We start from the raw sequence: 11,281 nt of genomic DNA on the forward strand, positions 1-11,281 counted from the left end.
ATCCTCAGAGGGTTTATGTCCAGGATGCTGCTGCCTTCACTAGTTCTCATGTATCAGCAAATCTTCATATCAAAGTTTAAAGAAGACCTTTTACGACCTTCAACTCTTTGCATCCTTGTATAGGCGCTGCTTCACTGATTACAATGCAGTTGGAATCATTTCTCTAGCTCCCACTGTTCCTGATCAATGGGTGCTGTTAGTTTCAGCACCTAATATGCTTATTAGGCTCTCTACTGTCAGATGGGTGGTTTTTGGCTGGATCAGACAACCTGGGACCACTATCAGTGTCAGTAGGGAGTAAAATTGTGCTAAATTAACAGAAATTATTGCTCAGGAATGGCGTGGGCAACAGAAATATTCCAACTACACCAGAATGAATGAAGCAATTTCTATTAAAGGATGCAAAGAGATGAATAAGGTGGAGGTGGTAAAAGGCCCCTTTAACTATTTGTTGTTATTCCTAACTATGTAAGGCACTTGTCAGTCAAGGGGGGGTTAGGTTAAAAGATTTACTACCACTGATCATAGACTAAGTTCTGTATTTGGGATAATTTCATCTTTCTGACATGTTAAAATAACGTTATGGCTTATTTAATAGACACATAAGAATATATGTAACTGAAAAAACTTCTGTTCAATTCTTCTTATGGATACTTAACAGGGTTACACTCACTTTTGAGATTTTACATTTGCACTAGTTTTACTGCTTGTTATATTGCAACTTCAAGCCAAAGCAGATTCTTACAGGTAAACTTAAGGAACTCTAGTTTTATTGTAAGGCTTAGGGAGCGTTCACACTACCATCGGTGTCCGACAGCTAGTGTCCGCTGCTAATGTCCATTCAAAATCTTGTGCAGACATTAGCATCGGACACTAGCTGTGTCCGTGACATTTTGCATTGATTTAAATGGACATGGGGTGCGTTCTTTTACAGTCTGTGGGTGTCCTTAAGTGTCCGTTCCCAAAGATGTCCGACTTTTCAAGTGGACGGCAAAAACCTGCATGTCGCTAAAATGGGCGGAGGAAAAAGTGCTGCAATAGGAACTTCTTTATCGGTTTAAAAATAATGGACACCTGACGGAACCCATTATAGTGAATGGGGTCTGCCGTGCTCCGTTTGTAACCACTGTTTTAGCGGTCCACTTCTGCACTGTCCGGGACCCCTGAATGACCCAAGCAATGGAAATGCAACACTGGTGTGAACCTAGTATAAGACTAGAAAAATTCAATCCAAGCACTGATCTCTGATACATATTATATGGGCATAAGGATATATTTATAAGTATAAGTATATATCATGCCTACTGTAATCCTAATAGCAGCTATTATGGATGTTCCCATTTACTGCTGCCTGTCACTAAATTCACCATTTCAGCTTACTATACATTATGTAACCCATTATTTTCTTTACTTTATCTTGTATGTAAATAGTACTTACACATCACCATATCCTTTGTGTGACTTCTGAATGCTAAGTGACAAGAAACTGAACAGCTACATTGCATCGGTTAACGTTCCTAGAAAAGGAGCTGCCGCCCCCTAGTGTTTGATGCCCATAGGACTGTAACCTAGATTCCAAACCGAGTCTCATATCTCTAATGAAAATATTTTTATGCTTGCTGGGATCAGAAAACATATTTTAATAGAGATGGAAACCATAGCTCAATGCAGACACAATTCTGAAAATAGGTTAAAAGTTTCCAATGCAGTTTATGCTTCACTAGCCAAAGCCGCTCTCATGGCTGTCCAGGGAAGCATCTCTGTACAATGCGTGGTGCGGTAATAATGAAGCCTAGCCCCCAGGGCCCTATAATCTCATTTGGACAAGCCATGCATAAAATGAGACACATTACAGCCATATCCAGATGTGATTACATCTGCTATTATTTCCAAAGTAAAAAGCTACTCAGACAATCAATTCCTCAGATTAGGCTTTCATCCATTTTTATGTATTAATTGGGATTTCCATGTGCTATGTATCTGACATGTGAATATGTACATGGTTTATAGCAACCGTATTCTTCACCACATACAAAATATTATATCTATCTCTACATATACATATATTTCCTTGAGTGGAACATGTCGCAGCTTTTAGGAGTGAATTAGGTTGGGAGCAATTTTTAGTTGTCACAATAGTAACATCTGCTTTGATCATGTTTCCTGTAAACTAAACCTCAATAAAAGTCAATGGAATTTCTCATGAAATAACTGGTGGAGTATATGAGTGTCAGAACATTTTTCTATTATTTTGGTCCTGCAATGGACTGGCACAAAGAAGCAAATGGTACAGATGTGGATGCGCCCTTACCTGACCCACAAAGTGAGGGTCTACTTCTGTATACACAGGGAAAGCTGACAATTAGGGTTGAGCGATCGGGATCGGAAAAGATCGCATTCCGATCGGCGATCGAGTAAATTTCACGATCACAATCGGAATTCCAATCCCGATTTTTTTTTTTTAGGCGGGATCGAGGTCGGAGGTTATTTCCCACAATGCTTTGCTACTGGTCAAGCATTGTGGGAAAAGCTAACAATGTTAGCTAGGTCCCATAGGAATGAATGGATGCAGCCGGCACACAGCCTGTGCCGGCGTCTGGCCGCTTAACCCCCTGCGCGTCGGCTGCGTCCATTCATTCTAATGGGAGACTAGCTAACATCTCTAGTAGCTAACACTTACTTGCACAGATTGCTGCCGCTGGCCCAGTCCCCACTGTTCTCGCTCCTCTTCTCGCCTCGCTGCTCGTGCCTCCCAAGTTAGTGTTACAGACCTAGGAAGAAGGCGGGGCTTGTGGCTTAGGAGAGTGTGGGCGAGAGTGTGATGTACACACGTCTCCCCGCCCTGTACCCGCCCACACTTTCCTAAGCCACAAGCCCCGCCATCTTCCTGGGTCTGTAACACTAACCTGGGAGGCGGGGGCAGCGAGGCGAGAAGAGGAGCGAGAACAGCGGGGACCGGACCAGCAGCAGCGCTTCTGTGCAGGTATGTGGACACCAGGGGGACTAAGTAGCCAGAGGATTTTTTTTTAATCACTACACAGCGTGGAGTCTAACAATTAAAGCGTTCAATTTTTAGACTCCATGCTGCGTAGTGAATAGGATCGTTTTTAAAATCCGATTGACTTGCATTAGGATCGGGTTTGAATGGAAAATGATCAGTAATCGGATTTTAAAAACGATCCTGAAATCTCAAGATCAGCTCAACCCTACTGACAATCTTATAAATACAATGCAATGTAAGATCTAGGATATAAAATATAGGACAGCAGATGACAATCACGTAGAGAAGAAATTCTAAAATTAAATAGACATATTTGCTTAAATCTCCTTAGCCGCTAAAATCTCCATCTAGTATAGAGCACTAAACAGAAGTCAGGGAGGGGGGAGATGCAGCTGCAGTAGTATTTCTTTCTCAGAATCTGTATGATATTTATTTTGTGGGAAATGTATGACAACAGGCAGAGACATGTGATCATATACATTTAGGATCTCTATCCCTAACATTTAGCTGGAGACCCTAGGTAAAATTCCTGGACATACACCTGTGTACACATTACAGAAAACCTACAAATATTAGATATCTATATAACCCTAATAACCTGAGGAATTACTGTAACTGGTTATTTAAGTAATGAACCTCTGGCGTTTACTGCATTAATAAAGTGGAAGCCATCTTGTTTACAAGCACTTGAGGTTTGTTCCTTTTGCATCTGTCTCCACACTGCTCCAATGTTCACCCCTGTAGTTGATCAGACACTATGCTCAGGTCAGTGAGACGGATTTTGGTTACCATCTGCTGTTCCAATGTTTTCGGTGTCACTGCTGGTCTCAACTTTCTGGTCCTGTCCCAGGACAGCAGTTAGTGGTAGACCAAATGGGCATTTACTGCGTGTCCAGACAGGACCAGGAAGCAGAGATCTTACGCTTTAAGGTATATAGATATTTTAGCTTATTCTGCCTCTACAAATTGTTTAACCTATTAATTTGCTATAGGATGACCTCCACAATAAGTGGCCCTTTACTATAATTATTATTGTTTCTTGCAGCTCCATCTAGAGGCGGGAATCCGAAAAATTAGGCAACCATTGCTTTCTTTTACCCGGTTTTTATTCATATTTTTCATAAACTCTAAATTCTCAGCATTTCTATGACAACCTTACCCTCGCTGGCTGTCGGCAGCAGGCCACAGTCCATTTCTGAAATGATAAATCCTGACCTTTACTAACTGCTTCTGACCAATTCCCTGTAAAGATGAATGCAAAGGTAAATATAGCTTTCTATTCAGTTTGCTATAATGTCAATTTCCAGCTCTGAAGGAGGATTTAACTCTATTCAGAACACCAGGAAGAAAATCTTCTCTAGCGCAGAGGAGAGATTTCATCCCATAATAAAAATGGACCACCGAGATAAATCTTGCACCGATGATGGGGAAGTCTTAGTTCAATTGGTCGGTTCACCATAGCACACAGAGGAAGCAGAGGGATTAAGGGCAAATTGAGAGAAACCTGGCGTGTAAGGAGAAAGCCAAGGCTAAGGAGGTGGGGAGGGAAAAGGTTCGCCAGTTTTTATCAAAACTCTTGATCTGTAGGAACACATTTGTCTTCCGATCAGCAAAAAAATGTCCTAATCCAAAACAATCAATGTGGCATTTGGCTTGGCTCTTTACCTTGCATGTAGTCTTTACAAGCATATAATTATTTACACCAGGTGCAACACCGCCATACGTCTCTTATGACTTTACTATTCACAGGCACATGAATTGTAATTTGCCAGCCTTTACTTAAGTTTCTTTGTGTAAAAATCTTTTACCCTGGGTGTACTGTTACTTTGACAAGTAGCACAGTACAATGGAAGGGAAACAGATTTGAGTCTGTTAACAATGGGTATTAGTGCTCCCTGCCATAAGCCCCAGGTGACTGTACAGAAAAGATTACAGGCTCTCTAGTGCAAAGAGAACTGTGTCATATTAAAACGTCAATACTACAGAGGTAAAACACGTATAAATCGTTTAAAATGTGTATATATAAAATTATGTTAACAGAACTAATAAAGCCTTTTGTATGAGCGTGACACAAACAATGTATCCCAAGCATTATTCAAATAAAATAAGTATGTTTAGCTGATAGCGATCACACTATAATCAGCTCCGCATTGCTTTCCCTGTGCTTTGTACGGTAATGGAGCACTTTAACTATGCCCTATTAATTTAAGGTGGATGTCCGCTTTTTCAATCCCCTTTTGTATGTTTTTAATCTAAATAGCTTTATATTTTGTGACATTCACTTTCTTAGTATATCTCTGGTATTTTTGACACATTGCTTTAAAGCATACCTGTTGTTTCAGGTGACTTCACAGGATAAGCTGATGTGTGCGCACTTGAGAAGTAGCATTATTTCTGGCCATTATATGACAATCTGGCATTTGTAGTTCTCTCTAAACTGGCGGGTGGAGGACACAGAACACAGTAAGTATAGGAGAATCTGCCCTATAACTGTCTCACTCAGAAACAACCCCTAGGAGCATATGGAGAATTAATGACCTCTACTGATGTCAGCAGTGTTTTGGGTGTGATAGACAGCTTATATTCAGCTAAGGCTAGGTTCACACATAGACAATAATAATAATAATAATAAAATAAATAATACATTTTATTTATATAGTGCCAACATATTCTGCAGCACTGTACAATTTGTAGGGATCATGTACAGACAAAAAGATACATTACTTCACACAATGGGACTGAGGGCCCTGCGCGCAGGAGCTTACAATCTATGAGGTCGAGGGGGTGACACAAGAGGTAGCAGGGGCAGCGTTGCTTATACAGTGGTCAGACAATTTTGTAATAGAGGTTACTGTCTGACGACAGTATCAGCCATCACCAGTCGTGTCCTTTAACATGTGGATGGTGCCTGGACATACCGTATTTTCCGGACTATAAGGCGCACATAAAATACTAGAATTTTCTCAGAAATTACAAGTGCGCCTTATAGTCAGGTGCGCCTTATATATGGATCTGTCCTACCTCTAATGGAAGATGCAGAAACTCAATTTGAAGCTGTCTCTTCCCCAATACAACTGGTTGGGTCCCGGTCATGCTGTGGCTGGTCTCTCCGCCGCGCCGAAGTGACCGCTCCGTGACTGCTGCACTCTGTGGCGTGATGTTAGGACAGCGTCCGGCCATGTTGGCTGCTGGTCACGCCCCCTCGCTGCCTTACGTGTTCTTCACAGCAGTCTGTTGTGTCCCCGCCTAGTTTCTGTCTCACACTGGAGAGCTGGGAGCGCATCATCCCCTGGAGCTGCTGATGCTTCTGTCCCCTGTGTCACCCTATATGGTGCGCCTTATAGTCCAGTGCGCCTTATATATGAACCTAGATGCCTTAGCAGGCATTTTTTTACAGGTGCGCCTTATAGTCCGAAAAATACGGTATATAGTTAGCCTGAAACGGCATCATATCATGTGCGGTAATGTGGGAGCGGGGACAGAGGAGGGTTAAATTTTGGGGATTCTAATTATGGTACGGAAGAGTTTACATTAGAAATTGTGATAGGCCTGTCTGAAAAGATGTGTCTTTAGTTTGTGTTTGAAAGTGTAGAAATTGGGAGTTAATCTGATTGTCCGGGGTAAAGCATTCCAGAGAAGTGGTGCAGCTTGGGAGAAGTCTTGTATACGAGCGTGGGAGGTTCTGATAATAGAGGATGTAAGTGTTAGGTCAGCACGGGTTGCACGGGTTGGGCGGTAAACAGAGATGAGGGAGGAAATGTAGGGAGGTGCGGCATTATGGAGAGCCTTGTAGATGAGGGTGATAAGTGTATATTGTATTCTATAATGAATAGGCAGCCAATGTAGTGACTGGCACAGACCAGAGGCATCGCTGTAGCGTCTAGCCTGATAGATGAGCCTGGCCGCTGCATTCAGAATAGATTGTAGAGGGGAGAGTTTAGTGAGGGGAAGACCGATTAGTAAGGAATTACAGTAGTCAAGGCGAGAATGAATCAGAGAGACAATAAGTGTCTTTAATGTATCTCTGGTAAGGAAAGGGCGTATTCTGGAGATGTTTTTGAGGTGAAGGTGACAAGAGTGTGAAGGAAAGGTGTGAGTCAAACACAACCCCGAGGCAGCAGGCATTCTGCCTAGGAGTTAAAGTAAGGCCTGAGACTGCAGTGGATATATCAGGGACAGATCTATTAGATGGTGGAAATAGTAGTAGTTCAGTTTTAGTCTATAACAGTCTATAATGGGATCCACTGGGTTAGCGCCCGAAAAACGCGGAGAGAACCGTTTTTTACCGCAAAGTAGGCACGGGATTCACAAGAATCCCATCCACTTTGCAATTACTGTAAAACGCCGCAATTCATGGCTTTTCCAGTCCATGGGGCTCAGGACTTAGGAAGCTTTTGCAGCTGTTTTGGGTTAATTATAATTTTCTGAGATAATGACTTTTGGGTTTTCCTTGGTTGTAAGCCATAATCATCAACATTAACAGAAAAAACTTTAAAAAGTTTACTCTGTTTTGTAATGTCTTCATATAATATACATGTCTCACTTTTTCAATTGAATTACTTTTTAATAATATTCTAATTTATTGAGATGCATTTGTTTTACCCTCAGTAATGAAATAGACTAGGGGCTGATGGTCCAATAAACAGGGATAATTCAAATGTCCCAATTTCATAGAAATAAATAACATCTACAATTGTATAAAACTAATATCACAAATAAAGCAAAACTCTATGTACTAATATTGTATTCTATACACAATCACAAACAGAGAAAGTGAAGGGGGAAACACAGTGGCTCAGTGATTATCACTGCAGCCTTGCAGCGCTAGAGTTCTGGGTTCAAATCCTGCCATGGACATCATCTGCAAGGAGTTTATATGTTCTCCCTGTGTTTGTATGCATTTCTCCCATACTCCAAAGACATACTGATAGGGGGGAAAAATTTACATTGTGAGCCCTATATGGAACTCACAATCTACATTAAAAAAACAAACAAACAGAGGAAGTGACTAGAAAGCCAGACAGTGAACTGCGTGTGTAGCTTTTCTCTTGTGGTCTTCAGGTGGAGCCCCCCCTCTCCTTTTTTTTTTTTTTTTTGACAATGGCTCATGGTTTTTTATCATCACTGTGTATATTTACCCATTCATTGGAATATTGATGTGTATATATTTAGATGTTCCTTAAAGGGATTCAATCATTTGAATAGCATTTTTTCCTCCCTAACATGTAGGAATAGGCTTAAGAAAGGATATTCGTCTCCTACCTTTAGAAGTCCTCTCCGGACTACCGTTCTGTAGATATCCCAGTTTTCTTCGGTATGCTGATGAGTTCTCTCGCAGTACTGGGGGCAAATAAGTCGTTTAAAAGTAATCTTGTTGGTGGTAGACTCCCTCCCTAGATCATTTTCTGATGAATTTATTTTAAGGTTAAAAACTAGTTGCCACTAAAAAAATTAAAATAAGGCTCTAAGTACACAAATGTGTGTTTTGTCAATGACCCATTAATTTTCTATGAACCCATATACACCACTGTATTGTTACAGGTCCATGCGCCAGGGGTAAAACTCAGGACAAGGCAGTGGCATCCCACAGATATTATCCATGTGCTGGCTGTGACATATTTCCACAGACATCTTACTGCACACATGCATGTACATTTATCCTACGGTTGAGGTGCCTGAGTTATGCAAAAACTGTATTTAAATGGGGCAAAAATTCAAACTTTACAATAATTGTTTTTTCGGGGATTAAGTAAAATCAAAACCAAAAAACGGTGCATATACTTTGTAGATTTTTTTTTTTCATCTAAAATAATCAAATATATATATAAAATAAAAGATTAAATGGATTCTAATCATTCAAATGCCATTTTTTTGTCCCTAACACGTAGGTAGAGCTTTTAGATGTCTTTTCCGCGCCGCAGTTCGGTACAAATCTAGGTTTTCTTCGGTATGCAAAAGAGTTCTCTCGCAGCACTGGGGACATCCCCAATGCTGCAAGAGAAGTATTCAGCGCCGCCTCCATCTTTTCTGGAAAGCCCTCTGCCTGTGTCCTCTTCCGTCCTGGGTTTCAATCTCCTAGGCCTCGAGCAGAGCAGACTGCGCATGCCCACGGTCACGAGAAAAATGGCCGCTTACACAGTTAGCGGCCATTTTCTTGTGGCTGCTTACACAGTAAGCTGGTGTAAGCGGCCATTTTCTTGTGGCCTGTGGGTATGCGCAGTCGGCTCTGCCCGAGGCCTAGAAGATTGAAACCCAGGACGGAAGAAGACACAGGCAGAGGGCGTTCTAGAAGAAAATAGAGGCGCCGCTGGAGAGTTCTCTCACAGCATTGGGGACGCCCCCAGTGCTGAGAGAGAACTCATTTGCATACCGAAGAAAACTGGGATTTCTACCAACCAGCAGTGCAAAGAAGACATCTAAAGGTAGGAGAAGAATAGCATTTCTTAAAGCTATTCCGACGTGTTAGGGACAAAAAAAAAAAAAAAGTCATTGTAATGATAGGATCCCTTTAAAAACCCTTTCTATTAGGAAGTGGAAATGAATAATAAAGATAACGGAACTTCTGGAATTTAGGCTAGTAATTGCCATGTTTCTTTACCCTTTTAAATAAACTACAAAGTGTGTTGGCAACTACAAAGTGTGTTGGCGAGACTTGCAGCGCATGGAAACCATTTTATTTCCTGCAGGATATTTAACTTCACTGATGTAATTTCCTTTTCTGTCTCATCATTTCCTACTGCACAGAGTATTGACATGTAACGTTTCATACTTTATTGTTGGTCTAACGTAACCCAAACTTCAAAACCTGTAACAAAACCCAAAATGAATATACAGATATTTTTAAGTATGTTAGAATGTAACTAAGGTTTCTGACATTTGATTTTCTTGCAGTATTTGTGTGAATAAATTTTGCAATATACTTTATACTATGAACTTTAACACATTTTGGCCCCTTTCTAAGATATCATGCACCTCTTTATTCTTTCCCTCATTCTGTATTGAGAGCTATACCTGCCTCTCACTGAGTAACAGTGTATGGAGTATGGGGCTGTGTAATATGTAGAGTCTTGTGTTCTGCAACTCAATATAAATATACAATAGCCTGCAAAGCTTACACAAGCCCTATGGCTCCTTCAGTTGATCAGCAAGGCTGCTAAAAGTCAATCTCTCACTAATCTAATATTGATGGACTCTCAAAAGAGATTTTCGTAGCTCATCAACTTCACCCCTCTCCAGGACACAGCTGATGTATAGTCCTTTGGCGTGGATGTGCGTCTGTCCAACCTTCACTCCATTCAGAAAACAGAGAAAAATACCCTCATGCCCCTGACTGGGAAAGGAAGGAAGCGGTCTGACTCCTAGGGATAAGTAGATGAGATGGGAAAATCCCTTTAAGGATAGGCCATCAATTTTCAAGGCTAGATAACCCCTTTAAGAGATAAGCAAACCCATTAGACTCATTTGTGCTTATATCAAATTTCCTTTACAAAAAAAACTGCAGTAGCTAGAGAAGTGAGCTTCTAGGAAATCGCGTTAGAAACAAATATTGATGTCAGGGATATCATTAAAGCCAAGCATCCTGCTTCTTCGCCTCGTCTTCCTTACAGCTCTCACTAGGTAAACAATTTTCCATCAGACATTTTATGTACATTAATGAGAGCTAAATGTTTTCCTTGACATAAAGCAGTGTCGCACAGTGAGTGCAGGGCATTTAAAGTCCTATGCAAGAAAATCAATGATTCCTGGGCTGCCATTCAGGCCTGTGTCTGCCATCATCATAGGATGCCACAGCGCTTTATATTGCAGAAATAGAAAGAAAAAACCTTATCTAGTGTTCTTCATTTTATAATGTAAGTGCAAACAGCAAGTAGCAGAGCTTTTGTGTCATAGAGAGGATCATAGAGTACAACGAGTTCCCTTGTAGCTCCTCCAGAGGTACTCTGTAAATAAGTTATTAGAAAGTTACCTTGTAGTGGTGCACACTCTCTGCTCAGGCTAAAGAGGCCATATATGAGATCTTCATCTGCTCATCCAGCTGATTTTTCCAACTTCTGATGTTATTCTTAGGTGTATGACCTCCTACCTCTAGGAAATCCAAAAGACCCAATAGAGATTTATCGGCCAAATGTTTGTAGATGCTTTTAAACAAGTGTTTCTCTCCATAGACGTCAACTTCAAAAACACTGGCAAAAGGTTTCAAACTGAAGAAACGTTGAGGGGCTTTAAGATCGGAGACTTCATGAAGATTGATGTAGGAAATCTCAAACGGTGAAAGGGGCG

The sequence above is a fragment of the Leptodactylus fuscus genome, chromosome 7, assembly GCF_031893055.1.
Source record: "Leptodactylus fuscus isolate aLepFus1 chromosome 7, aLepFus1.hap2, whole genome shotgun sequence".
In the NCBI taxonomy this organism is placed as follows: Eukaryota; Metazoa; Chordata; class Amphibia; order Anura; family Leptodactylidae; genus Leptodactylus; species Leptodactylus fuscus.